Raw genomic sequence first — 13,731 nt, 5'->3', positions numbered from 1 at the left:
TGGATTGGAGATTTCCGTGCAAGTGAACCTGATGGTCAAAGATATTATTAGTGTGAGAGGATCAAACCATGTAACTATAAACTGATTGTATCATTCTTCAAAAATCTGAGACAGTCTCTGAATAATATTCTGAAATTGAATACTATTATTATAAATGCACCATTGAGAATCCAGAGACCAAAAATTTGTTGCTTTTCATGATCGTACCTCAACGTCAGGAAAGTCGCAGCGACATTATCAAGTTGATAAAAAGTAGCAAATAAGCAAATCAAAAGTATGACTTTATTGTGCGAAGAATTTGAAATCGGACTACTTAAACTAAGATGTGTAGATTCTGCTGACATGTAGGATATTGCTCTCAAGTGGGTCCTCCACACCTGCTCCTTTAAAAGAAGAACCTACTACGATACTGACCTATGCTGGCGAATTAACATTTGACACCATTACTGGTTCTATTTTCTGGACATCTCCATACTTTGAAGAACTTTTGAAGCAATTACCGCAAGTGTTAACATAACCTGTGGACCTGTGGTGAATAATGTGTGTCATGTTTGAGTAGGCAGTTATGATGAAAGTGTAACTAACAGACTATTATCTGAGCATCTTACTTACTGAAGAAGCATTGATCATCACCGGTTTCATTGTCAAACTCTGCAAACATATAAACCTGAGCACGAATCAAGTAATAAGAGATGATTTTTCCACCATGGCATTCATTTTGTTGAGTTAACAACCACTGAGGCCTGTGAAAGCAACATGATAGTTGCTCAAAAAGAAAAAGAAACTCTAATCAAACGTAAAGTTTATACCTTGTAAGAGTCATGTCATAGCACACTTTGGCATAGTTAATTTGATATAGTCTAAAGGCTTGCTTTGTCAGCAAGAACCAAATCAAATTCAACTTCACATATATGACTGATATAACATTATCATAGACAAAAGGTGAAAGAAGGAAGCGGAAACCTCAATTTAGATTTCAGTGACACGTTTGATATGAGCAACAGATTATGTTGTTTATAGCCCCTCGTCGGAGAACTTGACAGGAGGTGCAGGCGCCCGTTACACAAACAAACCCAGACCACCACCACCACCGCCAAGTGATGACCTTCCTTCTTCGGCCACCAAGATTTCCTTTCGCCGCCATTAAAGGCCTGAGCTGCGGCTTTGGAAAAAAAAAATTATACTGAGAGAAATTTCTATTGATATTGAAATGTGAAGATGATTTCCAAGGGAGGAGCCTAACTTTTTTATAGGTGGAGATTCAATGCTTGGAAGAGTCATTGAATGAGTGATCGTTTTTCAGTGGATCGAAATAGTTAATGACGATGAATCAATGCAAGTTTTAACGCCTAAGAGAAGATGAATCGAGAGCCAAACAACGCTAAACCTCATAGACATACCGATTACTGACGACGATTAATTTCTCTGAGATTTTCGGAACCTTCACTGCCGTTAAGCCTAAACAGAATTCAGTGAAGATTTAAACATGAAACTTGGTTACTCCGTAACTGGTTACTCTTCGATTGTTTGGAAGAAGACGAATCAACGCTTTTAAAACTCAGGCCGGGGGTCGAATGGCGGAGATGAAGAGAAGAGGAGCTCAACCCTAATATGGGCTGACTTCACTTTTGCAGATTGCTTGCTAGATAATATAACTTAATGTAACTCAATTTTTTCCTCTCCTTCCTGAACACACTTGCATAACCCAATATCGACAGACATCAGAAACAAACAATAATAATTGACAGAACAATTTTGTATATACAAATGCAATCAAAAATCAAATCATATAATCAATATAAATCACAAAGTATTGTATACTTCATGGTTATAGCGTGATATCTTTCTGTGGAGATTTCCGTTTTTTTCTGGATTTAGGTTTAAATGTAGAGATTTATATAAGAGGAGAATGAAGGGGAGATGGAACGAAACCATGAAGAAAGGATTAAAGAGCATCATTGATTGATCAGGAATGGGGTCTGTAACGACGATTTGAGGAATTGGAGGTGTAGAAGATGAAGTGGAAAGCGTCGTTTTAATTGATGCTTAGGAGATTTTGGCAGCTAGGTTTTATAAGGGTTATGGGCCATGATTTAATTTAATTTCACGGGAGGCCCAGTTACTCTAAGTTGTTGTGATGTGGTAAAATACTGTCCTTTGATTGGTCTGAATATAAAATCTGACGTGGACAGCTTGAGCATTGAGAATATTTTCCTTTTAGTTATTGTATGATATTTGCTTATGAGTTATTATTTATCTTTTGAGAAAAGTTATTATTTTTTGTCTATATTATATTATCTTCATTATATATTTTCTATAAGATATCATGGATGGAAGTGCTCTTATAAATGCAACAAAATATCACAATTATCACATTCTTAAGCATTCTTAATCAAATTTGTGGTCAACTTTTGAAATTCCCCTCATTTTTAAGTACCATTAATTTCAGAAAACAATTTCAGTTATAATGTGGTTCGTCTTTCTTGCGATTTATCCAAACACAAACGTACTCACCGTTAATTTCGAGTATAGGCAATAAACTATAGATTGTAATTCCCGTATATATTCATTTTCTTATTATGTTTAACAGATTGTTCGTATAGACAAAAGACTCTGAACCCTAAACAGTTGAGAGGAGCAGAGTCAGCAGATAATGACCAAAAAATCCATTTATCTATACATAAAAAACGGGATACATTTGTGTATACATTATACATACAAAATGATATAATTTGATACGAAATCGCAATGGTTGTGCAGTTGATGTGGCCACTTAAGGCACTTACGTAAGACTTTCTTTTTATTGAAAAAGCACTTACGTAAGACTTCCATGCATATTATAGTTAATATACGTCTTATAATAATCAATGTTTCTTGTAGTGTACCTATTATTATTTTATTTTATTTTGAAAAAATAGATTATTATTTTGTTTTTTAATATAACACAATTGGCCAGTTTTTAAAAAAAAAAAAAAAAAAATTTGGCCAGTTTTGGGATTTGTTCGTTAATATCATAATAGAGTTGATGGCTACCTTGACAATATTAAAAATTATCATATGAAATCTCGAGGAAAGACAGCAACAGACTCGAGAACTCTCTCGAAACTGAAAAGATTCGTATGCATTTAAACTTTTCACGATTATTTGATCAAAAACCTCAGCGCTATATATAACTAAATACTGCCAAAATACAAAACCATTCATATTTGACGTAGTTTAATTAACTTAATGCATGATACAAGAGCCTCCGTGATTTGGAGTTGATAATATATATACACTTATTGCAATCTATATTCATGAATTATATATGAGTTTGTATTTGATATTCTACTCTCCTCGTCTCAGCATACATCCAATTCAGTCTTCGTATACCATAAATCAAAGCTCTTATATCTCGGAGTTCTTCTCCATGATTGATAACCTTAACCAATTCCGAGCAATTCACTGTCGTCAAACCACACATATTTTAACCATTTGCTTGTACATTTGATCAGATTTATGTGATCTGAATATTAAATTATATGGTTCCCCGCAAAAATGTTGATTTTGTGTTTACTAAAAAACGGTACTTTATTCAATAAAGGCCCATTTTTTCAAACGCCTAAACCTAAAGTCCAAAATATTAAAAGGCCCAAAATACATAAATCATTATTCACCACTAAAGTATTCCAGCGCAGGCAACAAACACAATGGATAACTGTTATATATCCTCATCTTCCAACTCATCGAGAACGAAAAGCAAAGAGAGATTGGTGTCACTATGAACACTGCCAGTATCGTCACCTAACGGTCATCTTAAATCATCAGATGGACAAGAAATTAGTGGTGGAAGGTCCTTTAGTCCACTGGTATGATAAAAGGTTCGTTAACGTTGTTACATAAGCAGTGGCGGACCCAGCCTCTCTTTTTAGGGGTGTCAAATGTTTTAGTTTCAGCCCAATATAAAATACTTTTTATAAAAATAAGAAAAAAATGGTATCTAGGGGGTTTGAACTCGGGAATGGGGGTTCAAGAAAGCAGGCTTTGTACCAACTGAGCTACATTATCTTTGTATACAATGAATAAAACTCACTAATATTATATTTAACCTGTTGCAGGTGCAACCCCTTCCTAACACGTGGGTCCGCCTCTGTACATAAGGAAGTTTGTATTTAGAATCTCAAAAGAATGAATTATGCAGATTAATAGAAAAAATATTACAAAAAAAATTCAGCATGGTGTAAGGAATATAGCCAAATGTGAATTTTATAAGACATTTTTTTTACAGCGAACGGCTATTCTATTACTCAAACTTGAGATGGTCTGGGTTACCAGACCGGAATAGAACGGTTTAATAGTGCAATCAGACATAAATCATTTATATAATCACTACAAGAAATATGTACATTCTTAATGCGGAAAATATGCTATCGTAGATGTTTTATAGTGAATTCATAAATGCTATATTATAGACAGCCATCGTAGGTATCCCCTCTATGATAACACTTTTTTGACGCTGCAGGTGCTCTGTTAATCCTGCTACTTAATTTTCTTTGCCTAGTGTATGGGTTTTGTTTGGCACCTACTGGTGTTGTTGTCTTTCTATTATTTATGGCTTTCCTATAAACAAGTTTCGGTTGAACACGTTGGCTTCGGCCTTAATTTGATTTCAATGACAAAAAAATGTACATATGCGATAGCAATATTTTGGATGATGTTATTAAGTTAACTACGATTCATATTTCGTGCTATAGGTCTTTCTATAATAGCAATTATATATTAATGTGTATGTAACATACAATGGAATTAAATATAAATTAATATTAAAATTAAAATACAAATAAATCCAAATTTAAAATTAAATTAAATTATATTTGTTAATTAAAACCAATTTACAAATAAAATTAGTTTTGCAAAACTAAACTAGAATTAAAGAAACTAAGAAAACCAGATCACATTAAACCAAAAACTAATTAACCAAACCCTAATTAACTCTAATTCTGCAGTAGTGTTTAGTTTTTGTTTTCGAAAAACCACTTTTTAGCCAATCAAGTTTGAAGAAATAGATTCTCTATAATTTAGGAAAACTGGTTTTTGAAACAAATTGTTACTTTCTAAAGAAAAACCAGAAACCTCTTTTTTCAAGTTTCTACAATAACATCACGTTAGTTTTTCATCTTTTAACTTTTTAAAAAATATATATTTTTATTTTCTTAATCAGTATTTAACAAAATGAAATTTATATAAGAAAAATTTCTCGTACATGTAAACTATAGCAGCAGTTCTCCAATTCGTAACCCTAGCCCTCACCGTAATCACCGATTCGTAACCCTAGCCCTCGCCGAATCCACCTGTCGAACTCCTCTAGTTCTGCTCGGCCTTCGATTCAGCATATCAATTAAATCCCCAATCTAATTAAAATGATGAAAGGGAAAGCTTGGAAAAAGGTCACAAAAAGGGTTATTCTAAACGAGATAAGAGATAAGGGTATAGTTTTGTCTTTATTGTTGAAGAGTGTTTGGAAACCTAAATTAAGTAGTTCTAGGTTAACTTTTTGCCTCTGATTTAAAAAAAAACTAGATTCTAACCCGCGCTTAGCGCGGGATTTCATTTATTTTAAATTTATGTAAAATAAGTTTTATAAATAATTTTACATTTTCCATTAAATTTGGAGTTTATTTTTGGTCTGTTGAAATATATGGTTCAGTTGATTATTTTGGAATTTTGTTTTTGTTTTGGGGGGGGAGGAGGGAGGGGGGGAGAAGAGGTGTATTCAATTGAGATTTGACAAATTCACTATTATTCAAATATGAATTAAAAAAGATATTTAAAATCTAGTGTTATTGAACTTGACATTTTATGAAGTACTCTGAAATCCAGTGCTATTAATAATATTCTAAGTTGTATAGTTTTAAATTTTTCAAGTGATTTTAAAGTGTTTTGGAAGAATTTATTAGTTAAAAAATTAAAATTCAAATCTCATGGTTTTAGTTGATATTCTAGGATGATTAAACAAAAATCACTTTAATCCATGCAATTCATTAAAATCATCTAAAACCTTATTAAAGATCAAACATATTTTGCAAGAGACCCTTCAATACTTTGAATAACTGAACATTGTTATGTGATCTTCTAATATCTTAATATAGCGATACTTTAACACTGAGAAAACATTGTGTTGTCTTTTAACCATTTTTATTTTTCTAAAGATAGCTAAGAAAAGTAGTAGAAATGATATGTTTTTCTAGATCTAATCAAAGTTTCCACTGTCTCTCTCTTCCTTACAACCATTGGATATGAAATTATTTTGTAAGCAAAAGCGTTTTTTAAGCCATCTTTTAAATGCACAAGAGTGATTTCATTAAAGAAATATTAGAGGTATATTTATAGTATAATGAATTAGATTAAATCGTTGAGTACCAAAAAGTTTGAAGATTAGCTAATTGCACTGAAGCTATCTTACATGGAAACGGAAGCGGGTACGTGGAAGCGGAAGCGTATGGAAGCGCAGAAGCGAGATTTTTAAAAAAATTAAGAAGCGGATACGTGTTGGAAACGTATCCATATATATATATATATATATATGAATATATATACATATGTAAGATTATTTTTTAAAATCTAAAACTAAAAATTATATGATTTAAATTTAAAATAAAGCATTTATTTTTATAATAATTTTCAAATGACTTCATATTTAAACTGTGAAAATACACATAAATTAAATTAAATAAATAATATTATATTTTTTCAATTCCTTATAATTAATTGACATAATATATTTGAATATATGATCTATCTTTAATAAAAACCTCAATGCATAAAGATAATTTATAGTATTAGTTTTAATATTTGTATATTTCTATTCTCTCTATTCAATACTATTAAAATTTGGATTATATATAAATTAAAAACTATAATTTTATATTTTTATTGATATAAGACATTGTTTTTTTTTTAAATGGAAGCGTGATTCCAAAATGGAATCGTAAGCTTCCAATGTGTTTTTAAAGAGAATATTTTAGAAGCGTTTTGGAAGCGAGATTCCGTAAGCTTCCACAAGGTTCCGATTCCGATTCCGGTTCCGAAGCGGGAAGCGGACGTCCGATGAAGCTTCCGTGCAACGTAGCACTGAAGTCGGATATTATCTTCAAAATTGTTAGTTAAAAAAAACATATATACATAATATCAAAATTTGTGAGAAAGTCAAAGATTTCAGTTAATATTGTATCATATATTTACGCACATATATTTGCTTTAAGTGTAAAAAATCCTATTTGGTTCCTATATAAATATTTAGGATGAACTCGTTTAAGTAAATCAGTAATAGAAAAAATAAAAAAATCAAGACGGTATAGTATATACACTTTACTTATCATATTTTGTGGCTACTACTATCTTTTTCGAATTGAACGTAGATGATTTGTTGGGTTAGAAAGAATAATTGATGATCATATAATAAATTCAAACATATAGACACAATATAACACTATTCATAATTTCTTGCAATTTTGGAAACTCATATTAAACCGGATTGGTTTGGTTGGTGCTAACTATTTGACAATTTTTCTGGATCAAGAAAAGAAAATGAAAAATGGCTTAGCTTCTTCAACTTTTGTTTAATATGGTTATCAAAATATGATACAGGTAACTGATTCAGCAATGATAGGATAAAAAATATTCATGTTCTTTAAGTGATGATGATGTTGGTAAGAGAAAAGAATCAAGGGTCAATCAACTTAAAGCCAAGTTTCATATACACGAAAAAGAGGTCCAATGAGAGTTATTCTACAGCTAATCTAATTCTATATAGCACTCGGTCTAATTTTATTTTAATTTTGAATTAATAGGTTGGTTTACTTATAATAGATTACACGTTGATTTAGTTTAAGTTGTCCAGTTTTATTATCATAGTAGCGTGTTATATGTTATATATAACTAATAACTCTAAATGGTCCATAAATTAAGTAGCTTACTAACAAACTTGAAAGAGTCTAAAATTTAAATGACAACTTTAATAGTAGATAAATTTAGGACTCTATTTTAATAGAGTACTAGATTTTGATCCGCGCTTTCAAAGCGCGGGATCATTTTCGAAACATTCCAAGTTTATTTCATATAAATTTGTATTTTAATTGTATCTACACTTAGATATTACAAATGGAACATTATATTCAGTGTTTTGAAACCCGACCCGATCCGCAGTAAAATTGGTAAATTCGGTGGCTCATATGTAATTCATTTTAGTTTTAAAAAAAAACTGTTATTTAAAAATTCTTTAAAACCCGTAACAACCGCTAAAACCCGAGATCTGGTTATCGGTTGAGCTGGTAGATGACCCAATATATATTTCGGTTTGATTTATTATTATATTTAGAGTATTATAATATATATTCATGAATGTTCAGATGAATAGTGAATATATTATGAAAGTGATATTCCAATTTAAATACAATTTTAGTCCAACTAAAATTTCATCTTGTTAATGGATCAATATTTGAGAGGATGCATACTAAAAATGAAATAGATTTGAGTATCAATAATGTGTATACGTCTATTAAAAATTAATGATTTACATTTGCAAAAAAAATTGTTTATTTATTTAGTTAGTTTACTTTTGTTATTCACATGTTATTAGATACTTTTTGATTTTTTTTGTCTATGGCTTATTTTAAATTTAAAAGCTAATTTCATTATTCGCATTAGAAATATAAATATTTATTATTTTATTTTGATATATATTTTTATTATATTTAGTTCTTAATTTTTATAATTTATATATATATATATAATTATATTTTTAAATAATTAAAATATTAACCCTTACTCTCTGGCATCGATTCATGTTAATGTAATGTTTTATGATATATTTTTGTTAATATTTTTTTCAATAAGTTTATATTTGATATATATGTTACATGTCTCTTTCAGTAATCCGTAAAAAATACATTCATAAACCTATCAACAGTAACATGTTTCATCGTATAATTACTATTAATATTTATTTTAACATATATATATTTAATACTCTTAACTATAAAATTATATTTTTATGTATTTGGTGAGGGTTTTGAACAATTTGTTTTTTTTTGCATTTGGATTAATATATAGTTGTATATATACAAATGAATAGATATATATATATATATAAGTATTTATTACATTAATAACTAAAATATAATTGAATAGTTATTTAAATTTCGAATTAATATAAATTAAATTCATTAGTTTAAAAGATAACAGATTAGTTAGTTAGTTCCTTAATTTTAGGTATGATGTATATTTAATAATTAAATTAGATATGAATAGAAATAATATGAAATATAATTAAATATAATGGTCTAACCTAGACTATTTGTAAGTAGATAAAAATTGCTTCTGTTTTAATAGTATTGATATTTAAAAAAAATCAACCAATATGATTAAGAGAAATTTTCTAAGAAACTCTGTATGATTGCCACCTATTGAGAAGTCATTAAAGTGACTTATATAGGAGGATAGATACATTATATTGTAAAATACTCCCTCCGTTTCATATTGTAAGTAGTTTTAGGGAAATTTTTTTGTTTCAAAATGTAAGTAGTTTTCATATTTCTAGGTAACTTTTACATTTATTGAGTATAGTGTGACCAATCAAATTAAATAAACTTATTTTTGATTGGTTAAGTTATATCTAACCTATTTAATATACAATACTTTTTAAAACATAATAATTTTCTTAATCTTTGTGCTTTTAGCCAAAACTACTTACATTATAAAACGGAGGGAGTAGTATTGTAATTTTTATGAGATTATCCTTGTAATAAATCTTTTAGACGTTGTTTTCGAAGTGATTTGTACATGTGTCATCACTACAATCACTCTAAAAATGACGACATACAAACAAAAAGTGACATAGATCTTTATTAATTATGACATGGCAGAATATTAATTATAACATAATTCAATTATAGAGAAAATAATATAAAGTAATAAGTATATAATCATTATCATAATCATAAAACACAAGAAATTTTAAATATTACATGTGATTTATTATAAACTTGCAAAAGAACAAATTAATAACACAGGAAAACTAAAATATTCATTTCTTTATTGAAATTTTATATATTTTCAGTGTTTTAAATAAGAATTGTAAATGGTAAGAATGTATTTATTTATTATATTTAAATTTTATGAATAAATTATTTTGTATACTGCTCATGTTTATGATTTTATTAAATATAATATATACATGGTATTATAATATATGTTTAAGATATAAAATAATAAAATATAGATAACATATGTAAATAGTCTTATAGTATTATTTATTCTGCAAATTAAACTTCTATGCAACTAATTCTGTTTTATAGCTACAAAGTTTTATCTACTTCTACAAAAAAATATATTTTAAATATATATTATTGCTTTTAAATAATTATATCATTCATTTTAAATAATATCATATATATTATTTACCAATTGGTTGTTTGTTTAATTTTATAATCACTATAAGAAATAATTGATGACACAAATTATTTTTTTAAAAAAAAGAGATATCTATTGCTCAATATAATACGAAAATAAAAGATGTATAAAAAATTATTATTCAGAAAAACAAAATTAATCTCAATTAAAAATGATTACTTTATATTTTTAAAATTGAATAAAAATAATTAAATAAAAATAAATATAATAAAATATATTTTTAAGAGTTATTATGTCTGCGAACTTAATTAAAAATATCTAGTCTAGTCTATTCTATTAAAGCACATGTATGACCCATTGATAAAAGTTGGATCCAACAATTAATGGCAACACTACATGTATCCATCATTTTCGAACATAACCACCCCTTTATATAATTTTCCAACTTAACCACTATTCTTTAATAGCTTTAGTTTATCCTTCACACGCCTAACAAACTAAAGTAACCTCCACATCATAATCACAGCGACAAATAGGGAACCTCTATTTATATCTAATTTTTTTTCTTTTACAATTTTTTTCTTACTAATCCTGACCATTATTTACTATCAGTTAAATTAGCAACTAATATACTTTTTTGGACTTTACCACCATATTATCGATAGCTAAATAATATGTAACCTTAATACCATAGTTAATAATCGATTGTATCTTAATATATGGAGCATATCTATTTTTTTAATTATTTATCCAATAAAACAAGAACATTCCAGGAATCAAATCAATTATTCTAAAATCAATTTCAAAATTTGGTCATCTAACTCCTTAATCCCGTAAAATATGCCCTCATATTTTGCAACAATTTTTTTAACCAAAAACTTTTTCCTTCTCCACAGTCATTTCTACGCCATCCTCTTATAAATATTGAAAGAACAGGAAACAAACTATTTCAAACAGTTACAAAATCCATTAAAATTGGGCCATAGATTTTGATTTACATAACCCATTTATAATTTCTATACAAATTATTATGTGTAATAATGATGTAATTATAATTATATACAAAATTAAGTAATTCCAATTTATGAAAAAAATTACAGTTATTTAATCTGTCTATTTAATTACTGTTTAACTAGATGATGACCCGCACACTTGTGCGGACTAATATATATCCAAATAAATCAAATTTTAACATAATTTTTAATTTTAATTTGATTTATTTAATTAATTTCAAATAGTAAATTAAGTAGAAGATATAAGGGTTTTTAGTAATTAAACCCCTCAACTAAAGATTAATTGTAAAATAAACCCTCAACTAAAAATCTTATGAAATAAACCCTCAACTTTAATTACGTTAACATATGTTATCCTCCATTTAAGAAACCGTGACAGAGAGATCCAGGTTAACTAAATGTGTACGGCACAAGTGTATAGTTATGGAAACCGTGACAAATAGGATAACATATGTTAACATATTTACAAACATGTGTTTCAAAAAAAAAAAAACAAACACAGAAACATATAAATTATATTAGGTAAAAAATTTTAAAACAAAAAATATACCCGCCCTCTCGAGGACGGGTCAATATCTAGTCTTATATATTAAAACAGAAGTCACAACCTTCATTCATGTGTGATTTTTTAAGAAAATGGACATTCACTAGAAATTAATCATCATTCATTTATTATTAATAATATGGTTTAATAATATATCATTCCTAATATAACATCAACTCATATAAAACTGGATTGGTTAACAAACCCACATTTGATTTCTTAATAAATTATACATAGTGAAAATGTAAACCATCCTCTACTTGCTATGACGAATCAAACACCAATTGAAAAACTCATCTTTTCCCCAGATTATCCATCCAATATTCGAGAAGGGTTTTTAAAGTTCTTCAAATCTTCTCGATCGTAGAGCAGATAATTGAGGATTGCAAATTTGGTCGGTTTTGGGTCAGACCCGGATTGCGATGATTAACCTCTCCCTCTCCTCGACTGAGAAGAGCTCTCATTATCGATCATGGTTCACGAGAAAGTAGGTGTTTTTCATCAAATACAGTACATTCCTCAGGGGTTAATTCCAACGACTCAATTATTTTGGGCTCGCCAAATTCGACTTCTGGAAAATTAAGAGCTTCGTGGGGTTTATGTAGCATGGAACCGTCACTCATGCTTTGATTCCTGCTTCGGAAACATTTGGAATCGCAACGGAACCGCAATTCTTTAAAACGAAAGATCGGAACCGTATATTTTGATATGGAAGCGGATTGTTTATTAATAGAAGGCATGTTCTGTATTTTCTTAATCAAGATCTAAAATGTGAGCTCAACAAAAAGCAGGAAGATGACTTTGTGGGATTTGTCCACGTATTTTAATTTTTTATAGGTTTTAAATTTCCTTTCTCCTTTTTTTTTTTGTCGAACAAATTTTTTTTCTTTTGGTCCAATATTTTAGTTATGCATGTAAGCACAGTTTGACTTTATCTTATATATTAAAACAGAAGTCACAACCTTGATTCATGTGTGATTTTTTTTTAAATGGACCCTTGCTAGAAATCAATTATCATTCATTTATTACTAATAATATGAATTAATAATATATCATTTCTAATATAACATCGACTCCTAAAAACCTGGATTGGTTAACAAACTCACATTGATTCATGTGCGATATTTTTATTTGGATCATCATTTAAATTTTTTATTAAATGTATTTTCTTAATGCTAATATAAAATCTTTTAACTACTTAAATCATAATATAATTTGATATCTTTTCATTTAAAATATAAATATAAATATATTTTTTAACAAATGTTTGAAAAACGTTATAAAAATATCTTAATTATCAAAAATTGTATATAAATAGTTTCACTAATTTTGTAATTAGTAATGAAATTAATGTTATTATACATTAGTATATATATACTCAGTTATCTTTTATAAATGAAAAAAATTATATCAAATTTTACTATTTTATAGTTATATCTATCATTTTATAATAAAACATTTTATTTAACTAAATATGATAAAATTATTTTTAAACTGATAAATTAATATATTTTATTTTCACAAACATTAAAAATTTATGCTAGAAATAGAATATGTTGGTAGAACGGGTTAACATTAGTAAATTAGATAATTCATGTATAAAATTAACTTATCTTAAAACTTTTTTTTATATATATATAGTTATTATCTTAAATGAATAAACATAAAAAAATTATTGATAAAGGAAATCTAGCGCTTTGAATTACGGATCAAGATCATAATAATTGAATAAAAATTAATTTTAAAATATATATAATAAAAATACCAAATATATGTGATGATTTG

The 13,731-nt window shown here is 28.0% G+C and overlaps 1 long non-coding RNA gene across 5 annotated transcripts; it reads right to left on the bottom strand.

The window, feature by feature from the left end:
• Positions 1-118: 118 nt before the first annotated feature.
• On the bottom strand, positions 119-6,905 carry LOC103834194. Of its 5 annotated transcripts, none has more exons than XR_004450355.1 (4): positions 1,244-6,905; positions 964-1,162; positions 613-743; positions 119-526 (listed from the first exon to the last, which is right to left on the bottom strand). It is a non-coding gene; the product is annotated as an uncharacterized LOC103834194 (long non-coding RNA). The 5 variants fall into 5 exon arrangements; XR_004450353.1 differs by having other exon boundaries at positions 609-743; positions 1,401-6,904; XR_004450354.1 differs by having other exon boundaries at positions 609-743; positions 964-1,156; positions 1,401-6,904.
• Between the last annotated feature and the right edge of the window lie 6,826 nt (positions 6,906-13,731).

Source organism: Brassica rapa, chromosome A08 (assembly GCF_000309985.2).
Source record: "Brassica rapa cultivar Chiifu-401-42 chromosome A08, CAAS_Brap_v3.01, whole genome shotgun sequence".
In the NCBI taxonomy this organism is placed as follows: domain Eukaryota; kingdom Viridiplantae; phylum Streptophyta; class Magnoliopsida; order Brassicales; family Brassicaceae; genus Brassica; species Brassica rapa.
Note: the sequence above shows the minus strand (reverse complement) of the source record. Positions and strands in the feature narration are given on the sequence as shown.